The sequence below is a fragment of the Corvus brachyrhynchos genome, unplaced genomic scaffold, assembly GCF_000691975.1.
Source record: "Corvus brachyrhynchos isolate BGI_N302 unplaced genomic scaffold, ASM69197v1 scaffold26, whole genome shotgun sequence".
Lineage (NCBI taxonomy): Eukaryota > Metazoa > Chordata > Aves > Passeriformes > Corvidae > Corvus > Corvus brachyrhynchos.
In genome coordinates this window covers 13,479,345-13,498,822 of record NW_008239324.1, presented here as the reverse complement: position 1 = coordinate 13,498,822, position 19,478 = coordinate 13,479,345, and the positions used below count along the sequence as shown (strand labels likewise).

Sequence of the window (19,478 nt, the reverse complement as noted above, 5' to 3'; positions counted from 1 at the left end):
AGAATGGTAAGGACTTGGAATAGACCCTAAAAATTATCTAGTTCCAACCTTCCTGCCATGGGGAGGGATCTCTCCCACCAGCCCAGGTTGCTCAAGGCCTTATCCAACCTGGCCTTGAGCACTGCCAGGCTTGGAGTGTCCCCAGCCTCCTGGGCAACTTGTTCCAGTGTCTCACCACCCTCATAGTGAAAAATATCTTCCTATCGTCAGAGGCAAAGGAACTCTGATGTGTTTTCTTGTTAATACCTATACAAATTCAAGTTATAGACATCTTGAGTTTTGGCCCATGGGTTTCTGCAGTTCTCACTTTCTGCGTGTATTTGATATATTTAATAACTAAAAACAATTTGGCCACGTAAATGACTCCAGAAATAGGCAAAATGTGTTAGATTTATATTATCATATTTCCTTAAAAAGAACTTACAACACTTTGACATGAGTTTGGGATCTAAATAGGTTTTAAAAACAATTTTTGAAAATTTGTGACGTTAATTTATGTGCTTCTTTAAATCATGAACCTCTCAAAAATCAGAAATTTCCAGAATTTGAAATCAAATTAATAAATCAGCCTACATCAATTCAACCTTGGGTTTCTGAAAAGATTTGTGAACTTTAACATCTCTTTAAGCAGGCCTGTTCTGCATTTTGATTTTCTAGTGCAATGCAATCCAAGTGAGATTTATATGACTACACATTTTGTTGCGAACATTCACAGCTCAAAGCTATTACCTGACTGTCTTCCATATCAGGCCATTTATGTATCTAAGAAAACACTGGCATCTGTTTAATATTTTATTGCTTTAAAAATATCTTTGTTGTTCAGATACAGTCTCGCTTTAACATTTTCATGAATAGAGTCTTTATTCTTTCTGTAGAGCAGAGGACATTTACCTTCATATAAATAATATTAACTATGAGTTGACCCATAATCTGCACTGCAAGAAAATCATGCAGTAAGAGTTTTTCCTTCAGAATGGTTGTGAGTTTATTTGGTTTTTATTTGTTCTTAAATTTTCTAATATTTTCCTTGATTACAAACAGGAAACACATAATGCCTTGTGACACTTTGTATTGAACTTCAAAAATAGTACATTAAAAACATCCATAACGGCTTTCAGCTTTAGGGCCTAACAATTTATATTATTGCAGATACATTAATTCTTACGAAGCTTGAAATGTGTACAGGTCTATCCCCTCATTATTAAAAATGCATAACTTATGTACCCTATCAATCCATATATTGTAGATCACTTTATCAAGAAAGAAAATATAATTATCCCTATTTTATAGACAAGTTAATGCCACAGTGGACAAAGTCACAGAGCAAGTAGAGCTCCTATACAAGGAAGATTGACAAAACCAAAATTCTCTTGCCTACATCCTTTTCCATTTTGATTTGTCTCAAATTAATGCACAGCTAATTTTTTGTTGTTGTTGTTCTTTCAACACAGAGCTGCCAAAATAGGAGCAAATCTAGTGTAATGAGACACAGGGTGAACAACTTCAAATCAAACCTGCTTCAAAGCAAGCTCTGAATCAGAGAGACAGGGACAACCTTAAAGCAAAACCTTACAGCATAGTACAAAACAGTTTTTCAAGATTTAACACCACACAGAATAGAAATAATACATAGATGAGAGAGAGATGGCTCTCTTTCCATGGAGAGGTGGCTCAGTCAAACTGGTAAGAGGTTCATGGCACCTGCCTTTCTACAGCTGTGAAGTTGATCTAAACCCAGCAAACTGCTTAGTTCCCCCTTGGAGAAAGCAGGCTTTAGTTACTGACACCATTGGAGCACTTGGAGCTCAGGAGAATGTCTCTGTCTTCATCTTGCTCAAATATGGGCTTTGTAGTGCTGTCTGGTTCCTGATAAGCAGCATTTAACAAATTAACACTTTCCAGGACTGAAGTAGCCAAGGTTGAGAAGGCTCAAGGCTTCTAGTCAGCACCTGCTTGTGTCAAGGCTCAAGACAAGCAGGAGGAGGTGGATGAGGTGTAGCATAAACCTCCTCTTTTCATGGTTTTATCAGGTCCAGCCCTCCAAACCTTGTCCTTTGTGCCCAGGGTCCAGTCAAGAATACCTGTGTGTCCTCATGTAACATCTGCTAGGAGCTGTGTTGAAAACCTTGTGTGAGGGCTTCTCTGCTTCACAAGCTCTGGAGAAGGTGAGCTCGCCTCTCCCTTCCATGATCTCTGTGGCTCCCAGAGCTCTTCTGGTCCGGTGAGCTGGCTGCCAGCACAGGGGAAGCAACAGAGTTTCCCTGTGCAGTTCAACATTAAGGACTGATCTTCATCTCTGCCTGAATAGACATTTATGATGTGGTGTCCTTTATTTACATCGGGTTGGAGGAGGGGAGAGGGAAGGCTTTGTGAGAATGAAATGGGTAATTGCTGGCAAAACAGTAAAGCCATCAGCTAACACAGGTGTAAATGATAAAGAAAAAAAAGTGCCTGACTGTAAGGCTGGGGGAATATTCTCAAGAAATCATTGCTGTTTTCTGTCCTTCACCAAAGATTTGGTCTTCTGAGTGTTGCTTCAGGCAGAGCTTTTAACAGACAAACCAACTGTGTGGGAAGAGGTTGGATTCAAGTGTGACTTCAAGTGACTCCATTGAACCAGTCAGAGACAATATGTACCCATCAAGGAAAGAATACATAGGGCATTGTGTGATAGAAATGGACTTATATGGCAATTGGATACAAAGGGAAATACAGAACAAATCAACAGCTGAAATGAAAAACATGAAAAAGGAACTCAATCAAAAACAAGATGGAAAATTTGTTGTAAAAACCTAATCTGTGAAATGCTAAAATAGATGAAACTTCTTAATTTTAAGATAGAAAAATAATTTTATTTCAAATATAAGTTAAATTGATAATCTGAAAATGATAAATTGAAACAATAATTCTGTGCATTCAAACTGCAGTGAAGATGTTTCAGGAAAATTTTAGGGAGAGGAAAACAGGGAAAATTTTATGAAAATTCACAAAAATGTTTTGAAGAATGATCATTTAAAAGAATAATTGATACAAGATATTAACCAACTGGCCCTGGTACCATGATTATAACTATTAACACTGTAAAAACAAAAAAAGGTTGGAATACAATCCAAATGTCTGTTTCCCAGGAATACAGACCTGTACCAAAATACTTGGGGTTGCTCATCTTAAAAAAAAAATCAGATCTGTGTGGCTGAACTGTCAGTGCTCACAGATGAAGAAAATAAGAAAGATTTGTCTGAAACAAAAAGACTTCCTGTGTCTAGTTTTTGAACATGACTGTAGGAAACAGGTGGCTGTTTCTTCAGCACAGCACATTTCACTACATTTTTTAGAATAAACAATGAGTAAGAAGGTGCTCAAATTCATAGTCAATAGAGAACTCTCCATTCCTGACTGCTTGTCTGCACATGCTTTTACACATCCTTCAGCTAAATCAGAGATCCAAATGGAAAATTAATTACTTACGGACATCAAGTGAATTTGTGACACTCCCTGGAGACTTTGTGCCCATAAAACATCTAGGTAGTCATTCTTTTCTGACAGATATAAGATATAATTTAAATTTAATGTATACTTCAAGTATTATTAAGTAATGACTCAATTATTAAATGTAAGTTACTAATATATTATAATATTTTGTATTTTCTTTTTTCTGTTATACATCTGTGGTTTACAAATGTAGAAAATATTGGGGGGGGGGAATATATAGAGTGTATGCAAATTTGCACACATTGTCCATACAGTTGTGCCAAGTTGTTTCTTTCAGATGTAAATCTTATAGAAAAAAAATTTTTCTATTTTCTGTTACAAGTCATGGAATCTTCAAAGATGAATAAGCATACAGGTGGAAAGCAGAGATGGCAACATGGAAGGGAAGAGACCAAAAAATGTTGTGGTGTCTAAAAATAATAAAATGTTTCCACAGTTAGAATGTAAATCTGTGTGAATTGAAAAGTATTATACATATTTTATCTGTTCTTTTCCATCAATTAAGAAAAAACCATGAGGAGATGCCTGATTCCTCAGGTATTATCTTCCAAGGAAAATCAGACTGGTCCAGATGAAAATGTAGAAGAGTCAACAGTATTTTACCAGCTATTGTGTAGAACCACCTTATCAATTAATAAGAATTAATAGGAATTAATGCCTTCACTCCTGGTCTTTGCTTCTGCTAAATTTCCATCCTCCTACAGAGATGTGATAGAGGGCAGGTGGGAGCTCTGTGCTGGATAGAAAGAATAAATATAAGTAGGCAAACATCCTTTCTTTTACTTTTAACATCATTTAGTGAAGGAGAGGAGGTGGGAACAGAGAATTATTAGTAGGATGAACTTAATGTAGAAAATGAAAATAAATGTTTCCCCATAACTGTTACAGGGAAATTAATTTAACTATTGGCCTAAATTGAAATGAAAAAGCTGCCCTTATTTAAAAGAATTTCAGTGCATATAAATCTTTCAATAATTGCATTATTATCAGCAAACTTTTATTTTAATGCCTGCAAGAATATTTGGTATACAAGTTTATTCAAAAGTACTGTGTAATGTCATGTTGAAGGAAGTTGTCTGCATTTTACTTTTTTACCAGTGTATCATCTGTATCCTTGTTTGTTGGAAAAGAATGGTTTCATGTCTGCATTCCCAAATCGGTCTTTTAATTCTTACAATTCCTATTAATTCTTATTAATTGATAAGGTGGTTCTACACAATAGCTGGTAAAATACTGTTGACTCTTCTACATTTTCATCTGGACCAGTCTGATTTTCCTTGGAAGATAATACCTGAGGAATCAGGCATCTCCTCATGGTTTTTTCTTAATTGATGGAAAAGAACAGACAAAATATGTATAATACTTTTCAAACATTCCTTAAATAAAATTTTTTATAGATAATTCCCTTCTGTTCATTTTTAGCAGAATTTCAATTCTGCCTGTTTCCAGGATTTAAAGAGGGAACAGATGGAGAATATCAGGTCCCCAAGATTTGGGAAATTCTGGCACAGGGTCTTACTCAGCAGATGAACTTTCTGTGTGCTGCACCAGGTAAAACAATCCCTGTCACAGTGAAAGGGACCAGCACTTTTACTGTTCATGCATTCCACTTGAGGTTTTATGTTGTGTATGGTTCTTATTACAGCAGTTATGGGAAAATTTTTGTTGTACCAGTTAAGCTCTATAACTATGTTTTTGTGATGTGTGAAATAGTCCTTAAGTCCAAGAAATCCTAAATTTTAATTTTTGACTTCAAATTCAGCTCTGAACTTATTTATTTGCTCAAGTATAAAATGATAAAGGTGCCTGTCCAATACTCTTAAATTATAACTTTTTTAATTATATGGTCAATTAAATTAGATTTAACCTTAACAGAACTGAGCTCAGTTCCAAAGGAACTTACCATTGCTTTTCATCCCTTCACATCTCAGACTCCCTCATGAAACAGATGTCTTGCTAAGGCCCTAAATGTGAGATATGTTGAATTATAAGGAGGAAGTTCTAGAGCCTCATAGGCTTCAAAGAGAAAGCCATAGACTGTTCCATGTAATGAGGAAATTAGTCTAATTGCTTCTGCTAATTGCAGCTGTTGGTGGGTGGCAGAGAGAAAGAAATGACAGCTAGTCTCAGACTTCTTGGTTATGTGTCATATCTCACCTCAGAGGACTGTGCAGCGGGTCAAGGTGCTTGTGGGGAGATGACACTCTTACACTGCTCTTAACAAACTATTGAAGTTCTATGAACAAAAGTCTGATTGTAACATGATAGAACTACTGATATCAAAGTGTCACTTGGGAGAAGTGGCTCAAATCTCTTATGTCCAGACAAAACACATGCTAATGGTGGTCTATGGCCAGGGATGCTGAGCATCTGTGTATTTCCATGATGTCCATGGGAACCAGTGGGTACTTAACACTTTTGAACTCAGTTATTTATACAAATTCCCTGCGTTTTCTGTGCTTACTCCTAGTCAGAGCAGTGGCATTTCTCTGAAGATTCACAGGCTTTATCCTCTATCTGCTGATCTAATTAGCTTTCCTGAGAAGCAAAACAGATTAGCTGTCTTGAGCCAGAGGCATATGCTAATGGAGCTAGGAGATAGCTTTATACCACACAGCTGTACCCTCAGAGCTAGATTCAAAGGTCTTGAACACCCACAGAACCATTCCCATTTACTTCAGCAGAGCTGGGCTAAGGCCCTGAGCTTTGAAACTGTTTGTCTCAGAATGTAATGTACATGGGTGTCAAGCATGGCTGTGCCCTAAGAGCAAAATATTAACCTCTAGTAACAGTACTTTGCACTTACCTAGCAGCTCTCAAATAATAATTTCTGTGCACTTTAATTAATTAACCTTTACAACAACATGTCTTTGAGGGTGAGCTAAGGATCAGAACTGAGTGACGAACTTAAAAAGTCTCCAGTTATTCATTTATGCTGAGACTATTTTTGATTGGAGTGTATTTTTTTCTTTTTTCAGATTTTCTTCCTCATAACACTGTTTTTAAAAGCATGTTTTAATCATAAGCACTTAAATATTCGTCAAGCAAAAATGAGTGTTCGTACTTTTACTGGCATCTATTGGGTAACAGTTCATTGCTTCTGCCTTTTACTGCTTCTCCTTTCACTGCACCTGCTGCCTCTTTCCCCATAGCCCTTAATCATTTTCTGGTGTCCTCACCAGTCCCTATTAAAGCAATGCTGATTCTTAAACCTCTTTTTTCCAGTGTGAAATCCAAAATATTAAGACAGGTGAAATCATTTATGTGTTGCATTGAACTGGTGGGCAAAGATGGACAAAGTGGAAAACACACCAGACGTCCCAATTCACTGTATTGATGAAGGCTCAGAGTTTCATTAACAGCTCTTTAGGAAATTGCTCTTAAAGAGATGACAAGTAAAAGACATTTGTGAATATTTTTGAATAATCAATATATTTCGTTTTCCTGTGAGTTTTAAATTCTTTGGGCATTATATTAATGGTAGATATGTACAGAGTGTAGAAGTCCTGATTGTTGTTTTCTAGTCTTTAAATAGCACTGTGTCTCTTACCCATGGGCTAAAACAGTGCAACATATAGACTTTTCTAGAAGAAAAAATCCTTAATTTTGGTTGTTAAAGTTTAGGTAATGTCTAAATATTCTGCTGGAGAGTAAAATTTGGAGTGAAAAGAGTACAGAAATACCAGACTAAATGGGCTCTGTTGGACCTAAACCAGTAACCAGCTAAAAAAAAATTGGAAAAGGATCTTGATTCTCCATCTCCCTTTCCTGACACCTAGAATGAGTTCCTTTTCATCATGAGTATACTTTTATTAAGTTTTCCAAAAAATAAAAAAATCTTTGGGTTTCTTTCATTTGGAATATTTACTTCCTGGGAATTATTAGTTAATGCATCTTGAACTACATTAGCTGATTCAGGTTTGTGGTTGATCTGATAGCTATGTTCCATGAGTCCCATGTGCCATCTGGCTGCCGTTCCATTTGGATCATGTTTAGTCATTAGTTGCTAAAAAGATCTATGGTCATTTACCTTAGTGAATCAGAGCTGGAGTTTAGCATTATTTTTATATGACGCTAAAAGTCTTTTTTTAAAGACTTATTTTTTAGGTTTGCTTTTTAATTTTTTTAACTCCACACATTCACTTTTAGGCTTATATTTTTAATTGCAATATTACAAATATTACATGTTGTTTGTTGTTTATACTGAGTCATTATATAATGACCCTGTGCTAGGATTTCTCTTGAAGCCTAAATGTTCCTTATTGTTCTATTGTTTCATTTAAAAGAACAATCATTGGTGACATGTAAATGAGTAAAGTTTTATAAAAATAACTTGGAATAAATTTTTAATAAGATGTATTATTATCCTTTGACTCATAGCAAGTCATTCATAAACACCATTAAATCCTGATAATTATAGCTGTAGCTGCAGGGTTACTACCTTTACAGTCCTTATGCAGACTTCATTTAGAGGTCCAGTGGGGACATACACACAACTGCTACAAAATGTTGCTATTAATGGTTTCCTTTGGAACCACTGTATTGTGCTAGATTAAACATTCACTCATGAAACAAAAATGTTTATAGGTCATCTAATAGCTAAGCATTTTGTGACTTAAAGTAAATCCTTCAGCATTGGATTGCAGATTTTAGGACTTGCACAGTTTTTTTTCTTCAGTATGCAACAAGAAATATAGAGATTTTGTACTGCAGCAAAAAACTCAGCAATTTTCTCTGAATAATGCAGCAATCACCATTTCCCCCAAAATAAATTGGACTATTTTGGTTTATAAAGCTGCTTAATAACTTTTGCAGTACCTCCTTTTCTTTTTTGCCTGCTTGTTGCCCAGTTTCAGAGTTACCTTCTGAGATAGAAAGGATGCTGGTACTTACTGGTGCTTTCAGCTTCATGCTTATGAAATACATGCTAATATATTTCCAGGAAATGTTGGGTCTAGATGTAAACATCACAGCTCTTGTTCTTCTAGACAATAATCTAGATGTTAATTTTGGAGCTGCATAGACTTTTTGAGTATCTTCTAATGTAAATCACTTCCAGGAACATTCAACAGAAAGGATTTTCAGGAATATCAGTATTGTCACTTCTCAAAACTTTGCTCTGTCCTAAAACAAAGATCTCCCAAGATATTTTTAAACCCCAATGTGCAGTGGACTTTGCACCATCTCCTTTTGCTAGTTGCCATTTTCTTTTTTCCAGTGCAGTTTACTCTTAATTCTCACCAGTGAGATAAGCTAAGCACAAAGCACAGTGGCAGTTCTCAGGACCTGCTTAGTTCTGATGGCCTTTCACCACCTGTGCCATGCTAGCAGTCCCTGCCAAGGATATCAGACATCTGTGAGGAACTGAGCTGATGTCAGCAAGCTGCTATTGTGGTACTAAACCCCTAGAAACTGCTTCCACCTTCGTCTGATTTAATTTTTACACCACCTTTCTGCAGTCTTCCCTCCACTGTTTGGCTTCCTTCAATGGGCTTTGCTCATTGAAGGCCTCAGAGCTGAGATTTTGCATTATGCCTTAAAAAAACCTGTGACAGAAAGAGATATTCATCATTGCTTTAATTGAAGGCTGAGCCAGCCTTTTGCATTCTGACAGGTGTTAATACTGTTCTACAATTTTGCTAATACTCTTCCATATTCGGAGGACCCCAGATGGACAATATGACTTTTACAAATTAATGGCGCTGTAATTAAAGATATTTCAGCATACCATAAGAGATGAAGAAATGTTTGTTAAACAGAAAAGGTGTTTTGAAATGCTGTGATGATCTGATATACAAAACAGCTTCTAATTTGTTCTCCTGGTACTAATTGCCAGTAGTCACTAGATAAGATTAGACTGATGTTAATTCAGTGTATTAGACAGCAGATAGTTATCCTTGCAGGTGTATTTCTCACGGCCATCAAAGAACTTTAATAAAAAAGGTGAATATTTTTATATAGCAATATTAAAAAAAGGAACTAAATCCTTTCTTTTGTTTCCTCTTTTGCTTCTGACCCTTACTTTTTCAGAAGGGTGAAACACTGCTAAGATTTTACACATTAATATAGCAAGTCTTGATATAAACCCAGTTCCTCAGTCTGGGGAGACTCTTCCTTTTTCCGTGTAATAAACATTCCTAAAATCATACCTCAAGTCCTCCTCACTCGTCTTTTAAAAAACATTGCCTGAAAAACAGCGTTAAAATATTATTTCATAAAAGTTATTGAAAATATTTATTGTGGAAATTTTAGAAAGGATGAATGGGAAAGGAGAAAAAAATTAAGGCTAAGGAACATAGAACTAATTACATGTATTCCTTAAGGCTTCTTTAAGGCCTCATGCTGGATACCCAGGGAGCTAGAATGTAAGTTTATATGTCTTAGTAAATCAGCATAATGATTCTTTTTAGTGTTTTGGTGTGACTCTTGGAATTTTTGAGTATTAATAGAAAATAATTCCTGTCTATTCCCTTTCTACATCCCTTAGGGAAAAATTCCTACTTTAAAGCCTTTTGCATGGGCATATTTTGCTAAATGTATTTATATTTTTTTTAACTTGTGCAGATTTTCAGAACTTTTGAAGGAATCTCTCTCAGGATTCATAATAATGGAAACAGTGGTGACTGGAGATGTCCCAGTAAAATTTCCAGTAAAATTTCCCAGTAAAATTGTTGTCAATTCCCCTTAAGAACATCTCATCACTTTATTTAAATGTACATGCTGGTTTATGGAGTATGTATAGTTGCTGGCAAATCCATTGTTTTATCATTCTGAGACCACTAATAACAGGCTCCCGAAATATTGGGGACAGGAAGGAAGCTTAATAATAAATATCAAGTCTACTGTACTTCAATTCCCCCTGCTTTTTATTTATTAAACAGCAACACAGTGGTCAGCCAGTGAATTGCAAATAAACATTGGCCATTTAATTCTTCACCACTTAAGCAAGTGTTGCTAACAAGAGTGGCCTAATGGAAATTTTAGGGTTTCACCCTAAAATAACCCCATACCAGAAATGCATAGCAAAACATAGCTGGCCATTGTCTGTAACCTGCCAACTCTTTCCTTTTCTGACCAGACTCAATTGATATTTGCTCTGCTCTGAATTTTAATCAGTGATGGTGTATATTGGGGATGATACATCCAGAAGTGCTGATAAAGCAGTGAGATGAGCAAATGAGTGTAGCACATCTACACAGTGATCTAACATTTGTTGGGTGTCGTACAATTATTTTCCTCATGACAGGGAGCTTGAAAACCTGTAGGTAAGTCAGTGTCATTCAGTGTTTCTCTGTGACTTGGACTTGTGGTTTTACGTTTTTGTTCTTGGTTGATTTTTTTGGCTTTTTCTCAGGGGTTCCTGAAAAGGATTTTTAAAAATCTGGATTCTGAAACACATGTTGGTTCACCATAATTTTCTTAGTACTGCTTTTTACATGTAGAATCTGGTTAGGCTAAAAAAATAGTATTTATAGTCTCAGTAAACAGTGTTCAGTGGTGACCTTTCTGCACAAAGGCTGTCTGCTCCAGACACCCTATTAAAGACTTCAGGATGCCTGAGACAGTCCCTGTGTGCCTTGGTACTACAGCAGGTCAAGGAACTCCTTTTAGTCAGTATGGAGATTTACTTTGTAGTGGCATTTCAAAAAGGCTGGGAGAGTTGCCCTGTACTGCACACTCTTCATAATTGCTAATTTCAGGTCTTTTCAGGGTAACTGATTCTGTAATGTAAATAAAAAATTAAGGTTGTGTTTTTAAAGCGTGGCATAACAGAGCAAATGGAAAATTTATATTGTATGCTAAGAAGATTTTTATTAAGACTGAACAACAAAAGAGAATTTCTGAAATACGTTGCTTTTTCTTACTGAAAAAACCTAAAATTTATATTTTTTAAAAAAACCCCTCAAGTTGTATTTAAGAATGTAAATATCAAGGCTCTTTTTTCTTAAACTTTACAAGAAGTTAAACTTTCATTGATTTATATAGCAGAAATCATAGCAGAAAATACATGTAATGCTGACAAACAATTCAAGTCCTCAGATTTTAAAAATAATAATTGTCATTAAAATTTTAATAAATTTTAATAAAATTTTAATAAAATTTCAATAAAATTTTATATATATATACATTATATAAATAACCATTTAATACAAAATTTTGAATGGGTTTATACATTGTATACGAAATAACAATTTTAACAACCATTTCATATTTGTACAAACAGATCAATACAAAACACCAATTAACTTGAGGGAAGATTCCTCTGAAGAGACTTTGAAATGTTTAAATTATAATTGTCAAGTAGTCTCATTGAAAATCACCATAGTAGCTATGGAGGCAGAATAGGAGTGCATTGTGTGATGTCTGTGAATCACAAAATAAATCTCAGTCATATACAGATGCATGGAGCCCTGTAAGACACTGAGCACTTTGTGTCTGAGACACTTAAAACGTGCTCACCTTAAAAGCAAGGCAGGTGTGTAAGTGCTTTGCTGGCTCAGGGCCAGTGCCTCACAGGCGTGACCTCAGAGGGTTGGGATCCCCTCCTGCCTCCTGGTGTGAAGATGGCCTTGCTCACAGCAGAGTTCCGTGAAGCAGCACTTCCTCAGGAACACCCAGCCTTCAGGTACCATGTCAAGCTTAGAATAATTTTTTTGTTCTCCCATGTCTTTCTGGAGGAGAAGGTAGAGTGTTTGGGTCTTGAGAAAAATGTGTGATGTATACAAAGGACTGTGCAGCATTTCACTTCAGAGCATAGGTTCCTTGTTTTCCATTGTTCTGGATTGCTAGTAGTTTATTCTGGTTAGGTGAAGTAAAAAAAAAAAACAAACTCTTTTATGAACACTAAAAAAAATTATAGGGAACTTGTGCTTTAAGCATGTTTCAATACAAATTAGGAAACATATGACAGGGTCCATACTTGGTCCTTTTGCTAAAGAAATATATCACATTCCTGGGTTTTTTTAAATTTGTCTGAGACACAAGATACTGAATACATAATGGATCTTTGCAGCTATATGCATCAGGCAATTTAGGGTTCAATCTTTCCAGTTCATATTTCCAAAACATTTCCAATTTTATGAGAACACCAGCCAGTTGCAGACCTCTTAAACTGTCACCTGAACAACAGTTCTCAGCACAGCTCAGAGATATGGGAAGAAGTGTTCCAGCTTTTGCACAGTATTGCATATTGTTCTCATGGCCTTCTTTATATAGATCATAATTTGTAAAACTAGAAAAAAAAAAGGTGGCGAAAAATGCTCAGATTAATTGCACCAATGAGAGAATAGAATTTTACTCATTTTTTTTCCCAAATTTTGTGGGTTTCTATTTGCACTTAAGGCTTTTTTTCTACATACAGTTCTGTTGATGTGTGGAGCATGCTGACTCATATTAAATAGAGTTTATTATACAAAAATACAGTAAATATAACTCAAGGCAAGAGGAAAATCTCACTGTGCATTGTGTCTAATTGTTATTTATTGATGTGGGGGTCACAGGAGGCCTTAACATTTTAAAAATTGTCTTCATGAAAATATCTTCTTTTAATTTTTGCGAATCACATTTTCAGCTCAACATTGTGAAGGATGCGAAGCTTTAGATGATACCCGAAGACTTGACAGTATATTATGCCAGGGAGTGACAATTTAAAAAAAAAAAAAAATCCAGTTCCAAGTGTAAGTTTAAAAATGTAACTAAAAGCCTTCATCAAACTTTAAAGAGCTTCTTGTGCTTTTAGCATCTGCTTATTCTGATTTATTGACAATGACACACCTAGCAACATTCATCCCTGCTGAAGCAATGAAGTAATGGACTTCAGGAGAAAAGGGGAAAAACAAGTAGGTGCTGCACACAGGAGAGAGGCCGCTGATTACAGACCACTAATTTGTTATGCACTCTGGCAAATCAGCAGTGATTCATATGACAAATAAGGAGAAAAAATTAACAGCTGTCATGTTGTGATGTGTTAATTTCCTGACAGTCTCTGCACTGAAGCCAATTACTGATTTAAGGGCAGGGAGAGAGAGCCCTGTTCAAGCTTCTAATTAGGCTTCTTCAAGACTAAAAGGATAAAAGCAAAAATAAGAGCAAGAGAATGAAGCAGGTAGCCCCAGCTTCATAAAGCATACATGCTTTTAAATCCTCAATTAAATAGCTTTAAGCTTAAGAGTGTTTAAGATAAGAATTTAGAAACATTTATTCACTTTTATCCACGACCCAGTGTTTAGTCCTTTGTGTAGTAATTGGGAGATTCAGCAAGCCCAGGGGTCTGCCTTGCCCTCCTCTCGCAGCCGTCCAGGTTCTGGATGTGACCTGCCACTAAAACCTTTGGTTAGCAATGCCAGCACTGGCTCATGGCCTTCAGACCCCACCAGTGTAAAGGGACATCAACAAGTTCTTGCCCTTTTAGCCCTAAAAAGGGTTCTTGTAACTTAAGGGAGCCATAATTGCTGGTTAAGGGCTTGGCTCTGACTCCTACCCTTACATCAGCAGTCCTGACACTCACAGGAGGACTGAGGAGCCTCTGGGCCACGTGGAGGGAGCTGGGCTAATTCTGTGAGCTCTGGAGTGCCTCCACTTGGAAGCTAATTGGAAAGGAGGGCAATCAGCATCCAGCATGATGGAGTCCAGTGTGAGGCAGGACCTGGAAACAAGCAGTTGTTCTGAGGAAATACCAAGGCACCGGGTGAGTCGTGCTATGGTTGTGAAAGAAACCTGACTCAGTCATGTAATATGATGTGCATTCCCCAACTACCCCTAAAACAGGCAAATAACTGGGTATGGTGTGAAGCATTCCAGTAAAGTAGCTGATTTTGTAAGAAATATTTTATTTTCTTAATGTAACACTTAAAAATTAAACCCAGGTTTCCTGTTGACCTGCAATTTAAACCTACAGTATAAAACTACCAACTGACTGCAAAGAGCCTTTACCTCTTTTTTTGGCATTGACTCAAAAGTGATGTGTTATAAAAACCAGGAATTAGTCACTGGAAAGGAAGCATGGATTTGCTCCAAAAGGAAGGAGCATTTTCATCCGCACAATATTTTAAACTTTTTATTTCATATTCAGATGGTCATGGAGAGTGACTTTTACAAGTTGATACCAAACTTTTTCAGGATTCTCCTCTGCTTCCTAAAATGCAATTATAGTAAAAAATTTGAAAAAATCAATTGCATTTTAAGACGGGCAGCCATGTCTTATTTTTCATCATGGCTCCCTTCATTTGGGTTTAAAATACAGCTCTTCCTTGCTTCAGGAATGGGCAGAAGCGGAACTTCACAGGAAATTCAGCAGCAAATATGATGTGAATTCCTAAAATCACTGAATTTGCACTGGGAAAGAAAGAAATGTTTCTAATGAAGTTCTGCAGCCTGCAACATAGGCCAGCTTCTCCAAAGAAAGTATGATCAGCCCCAGCTTAGGCAGCTGGTAGAAGCTGAGCTGCAATACAGAGTTTAGAATATTTAAAAGGTCCCAGATTGAAATTTCTATGTGTGATTTGCAATAGACTTCAATCACTGCTCTAGACATAAAATAACAACTCTGATGACTAGATGGGATCAACTGGAGAACCAAGTGCTGGTAGGGAAAATTAACTTAAAATATGTGTGTGATGTGTGCCCTAAACTTAATGCTACCAAATATAAATAAATACATATGAAGTCGATGTTGCAATTAAGTTACAGTGGAACAATACACAAGAGACTGGCTTTACTGGGGGAATCAGCTCTGAGTCATTTTAAATCCACTGCCTGCAATTCTTCCCCACCTTTATTTGGCAACTTTAGTTAAATAATAATTTTTGTAGGTTTTGAGCAATTATATAAAACAGATTTTGTGCTTTCTTTCTTGTGTTTGAAGGATTTAAGAATCTAAATTAATTTCATTTGTTCTTAACCTGCTGTAAGTTTGTTTGCTACCAGGATGGATGTCTATTTTTAATAATTATTAATAATTTTTGTGTATTTCAATATAAATGATAGTAGGTATGCTGTTGTAAGAGGCAGTAAGACCTTTCTGACATTGATTTTGCTTGCAAGTTCATCCTTATTCTTGCTGGGATGGATAAAGGTAATTCAGTCTCTAGGCTTGCTCAATCCAGATCTACTATCAATTCAATTGAAATATGTCTACATTGAATGTATTATCTTTTTCGGAAGGATAGCTAAGTGAATTAAGCACATGCAATACTTACCTTATCACTGTCCAGGCTAACTTATACTTTATTGATTTATAGTGCCCTTCATAAGCACAAAGGTGTTCTGCACTGTTTTATGCCCATGGACTGCTTCAATCGCCTTTGAAATGCTGCCCCTTCTGTCATTAATTTGCTTTCATACTTGATTGTGCCCAGAGTCAACTGCTGGCTCAAAGCAGAGTCTTCAAACCCTTTTCAGGATTCCTTATCACAGGCTGGACAAGTCATAAGAGGCCAAATCCTGGAGTCCTTCCCAAGCACTGCTGGACTTTGGGAGCCCTGCAGCACTCCAGAGTAGCATGTTGAGTGTTTAGTCCTGGGCATGACTCTGGCTCAGTGCCTCTGCTCTGTGACATATTGACTTGTTCCTTGCTAAGTGGTGTTAAACTGCAAAGGGGAAGTGGCGGAGCCACAAGAAGGAGATGTGTATAATCCCCCACAGGGTCCACACAGATGCAGGAGGGGCTAAGATTCCTGCATGATCTTCCCAATTTCTGCTTCTGTAAAAAAGAAAGGGACAATCTGACTCCTGGGGCAAATTTAGTTCTCATCCCAGGAAATCTGTCACTGAAGTCAGTGGGTGTTTTGCCTGAATAAGTATTGAGTAAAGACTGAAGGCTTTGGCCTAACATTTATATCAAATATGGCCTTCCCAAATTCATTAATTCCAGTTTTAAAATTATATTGTCCATATCTCTTTTTACTGTCCCTGACCCCTTTTGCACACTCTCACCATTAACACTCCCAGTCACAGATATCTCAGAATGTATTCCATCATCAGTAATACATTCAACCTGACTCATATTCATAACCCACTCCAAGTTACTGGTATGAGGAGCATGGCCATGGGTTACTAAACACTGGATTTATAAAATGTGAAGAAAGAAATATGCTGCACTTAAAAGTATCAGAGCACATTTTGCAGTGTGCTTGATCTTTTACACATGGTCTCGTGCCACAGTCTGCATTAAAAGCAATTAATAATATCGACTCCTGTGTGAGGAGCACTGGTGGATTTTACCTATTCTATATATTTTACTTTTCATGAGATGATGAATAAATTAATTCCATTAATATTTAATTAACTTTAAGTTGAAAGGTGACATCTAACTTAGCCAACTTACTGTTCTGTAGCTAGTTTAACTTTGGATCATGTGATTTTAATTCTTTCCGTATGACCAGGTGACTAAAGGAAAAAAAAAAGAAAGGGAAATGCACAGATTAATTTCATTCTTTAACCTTCCTAATGCATCTGCTTGCTTGCATCGAGTCGCAGACAGCAGATCATCACATGATTTATAGTAGTGACCGCTGCCTGCATCTCTCAGGCTAATGACACATACACTAAAGTCATTGATTTGTATGAATAGCCTCCGCTCTTCATTTATCACAATTTAATGTAAGAGTTTGCAATGCAGAAAAAAATTTCACATGGGAAGCATGGCCCCACAGGCCTGACCGCTAAGCAGTTATGAATCATTTGCTGCCTTTTAATATATAGACTGTTCTATTCCTGAAAATGCCCTGTAAGGTCGTGTTTCTTTACAGAACACCATTACAATTAAGAACCAAAAGTAGATGTTTTAAGATAAACTCTATATGAAGCATGGCAAATTTAAACCATTGTTAGCGCTTCCATTTTCTCTTTTTTTTAATGCAACATAAAAAGCCAATTTTATCATTGGTGTAAGCAGGGACAATCCATTTAACTTTAGCAGAGTTGTACCTGGTTTTGTTAATCCAAATCTGGCCCATAAAGGTTATTGATCTGCCTGTGTAGTACACAGAACTCCAATAAGAATGCTGACCTAAAACCAGAGAAACACTATGAACAAGTAGGATTTGGCAAATAATTTTTTCCACAAGATAAAAAAAATTCAAGTTTAAGTTAGAAGAGAATTCATAGTTTTGCAAACGTATTCATTAGGGAAACTTAGAATGGTCGTATTTGATTTTTTTTTTTTTTTTTTAAGTTAAGCCAGTACATTGGGGGTTTTTTGTCCTTTAACAACAGCTGAAAATCTCTATTAATTCTAGCTCCTACATTTTTTGGTGTCGTAATTTTAAAGGGATGTGAGAATTCAAATGTAAATTAAAAGAAACCTTTATTTTTATTATATTTATTAGTATAAGTATCATCCAAGCCATTAGTTCAAAATTATAACAATAAAGAAATAATTACATCCTTAGTAGGTTCACAAAGCAAAAATGAAGTACAAGGTGTCGATTTCTGATGTATTTATAATAGAGTGAAAAATAACAAAAAGGATTTAACTCTGTTTTCCTTATGTAAGAAGAATGATAACATTAATAATCAAGCACAGTATTTGAAACTTAGAAAAGAAAACCTGCTTTTTTTAGTCTTATACCATCTACTGAGATTGTATATGCATGATCATTGTTGACTGTAAAAGATGTTGTGTCTTCCTGGGGACATCTCTGTGTATAGAAATTAAAGGTTTAGCTGTTGGGGTTTTTTTTTTTTAAATATGAGACCAAAAGCCTATCAGTGTTTTGGAGTTCTAAATACAATCTTGCTGGTCCCAAAATCACTGTTTTCACTGGAGAAGGCAAACTGAAGGAGTGTTTGTGGTTCCAGAAATAGGTACTTAACAAACAACGACACTAACTTCTTGGGGGAAATATGTACCTTATGTTCCAATACTTGCAGCCTGCAGTAAGGAGACAGTATCTTGCAGAAGTCACAGTTCACCTGATATATTTTCTTTTTTCTCAGGTGAAAAAATCATGAAATGAAGGGAAAATATATGCAGTATCGCAATACACAGGAACCAGGTATCCCAAGCATTTTAAACTCTTGCCTTTCTTTCATAAATGTTAAATACTGTTAAATTCTAAAGTGTTTGGCAATGTTTTTAGATGTGCAGAAGAAGTGTGATAAAGCTTCTATTGTGTCAGCCACTGACACTGCCAAGTTATTTTCCCTTAAAGATACACTTTGTATGCAAATGTGTTTCAAAGATTGAAAACTATGAATTTTCTGAATTTTCTTCTTGTATTGCTTGACAGGGACCATGTGTTAGGCTGCCAATATTCAAAGGAAAGAAAAAAAGGAGGATTTTTAATGATGACGCTGAAAAATTTTGCATTTTGTCTTTAGATATTTTTGTGTAACCAATCTTGATTTTTTTTTTGTTAAGTGTGTAATTCAACCAATTCCAAGCACAGCATGGGGTGAAATGCAGAAAAAACAAAGTAAAAATTGATCTAGAAGAACTTCAGCTATTGATAAAGCAGGTAAGCATAATGACAAAGCCTCACATCTCCCAAACTTCAGACATTTTTAGTACGGATCTGTTGTTATCACAATAAATCATTGTGGTGAACCTTGGGATGAATCAGTGCAATTTAAGAACATCAGTCACCCTTTTAAACATTCCAAAACAGTTGTGTTTGAACAGTCTGTCATTCAACAGACCTTGCCATTTTTTGTTGCATTTGGAAGAGGTCAAGTAGGCCTGGTGCAAAGCTGGCCCTTGGTGAGGGTGTCCTCTGCCTTTTCCAGGAGCTCCAAAACACTAATCTTTACACCTGAAGTAGTGGCAGAGGTTTTCACTCCAGAGCTGAGGCCAGGACTTCATGATAAGGTTCTACACTTCCTCAACAGGAACAAAATATTTCTCTACTCATTTCTAGTAGGAAGATGACATTTATCTCACATGGATATTGAGATGTTTAATGTTCTGACTTGTTAAGCTGTCGTGCCAGGAGTACTTTTATACATGGCTACTATCTGTGTAGTAATTTATTGTTTTTGTTTAAAAT

At 36.2% G+C, this 19,478-nt stretch overlaps 1 long non-coding RNA gene across 1 annotated transcript in view; it reads left to right on the top strand.

Annotated features, from left to right (window-relative positions):
- Nucleotides 1–18,428: 18,428 nt before the first annotated feature.
- The window catches only part of LOC108448364, a 61,697-nt gene continuing 60,647 nt past the window's right edge, over nucleotides 18,429–19,478 (top strand). The window contains exons 1-2 of the long non-coding RNA XR_001864260.1: nucleotides 18,429–18,488; nucleotides 18,854–18,950. This is a non-coding gene — a long non-coding RNA (uncharacterized LOC108448364). The remainder of the gene's footprint in view (nucleotides 18,489–18,853; nucleotides 18,951–19,478) is intronic.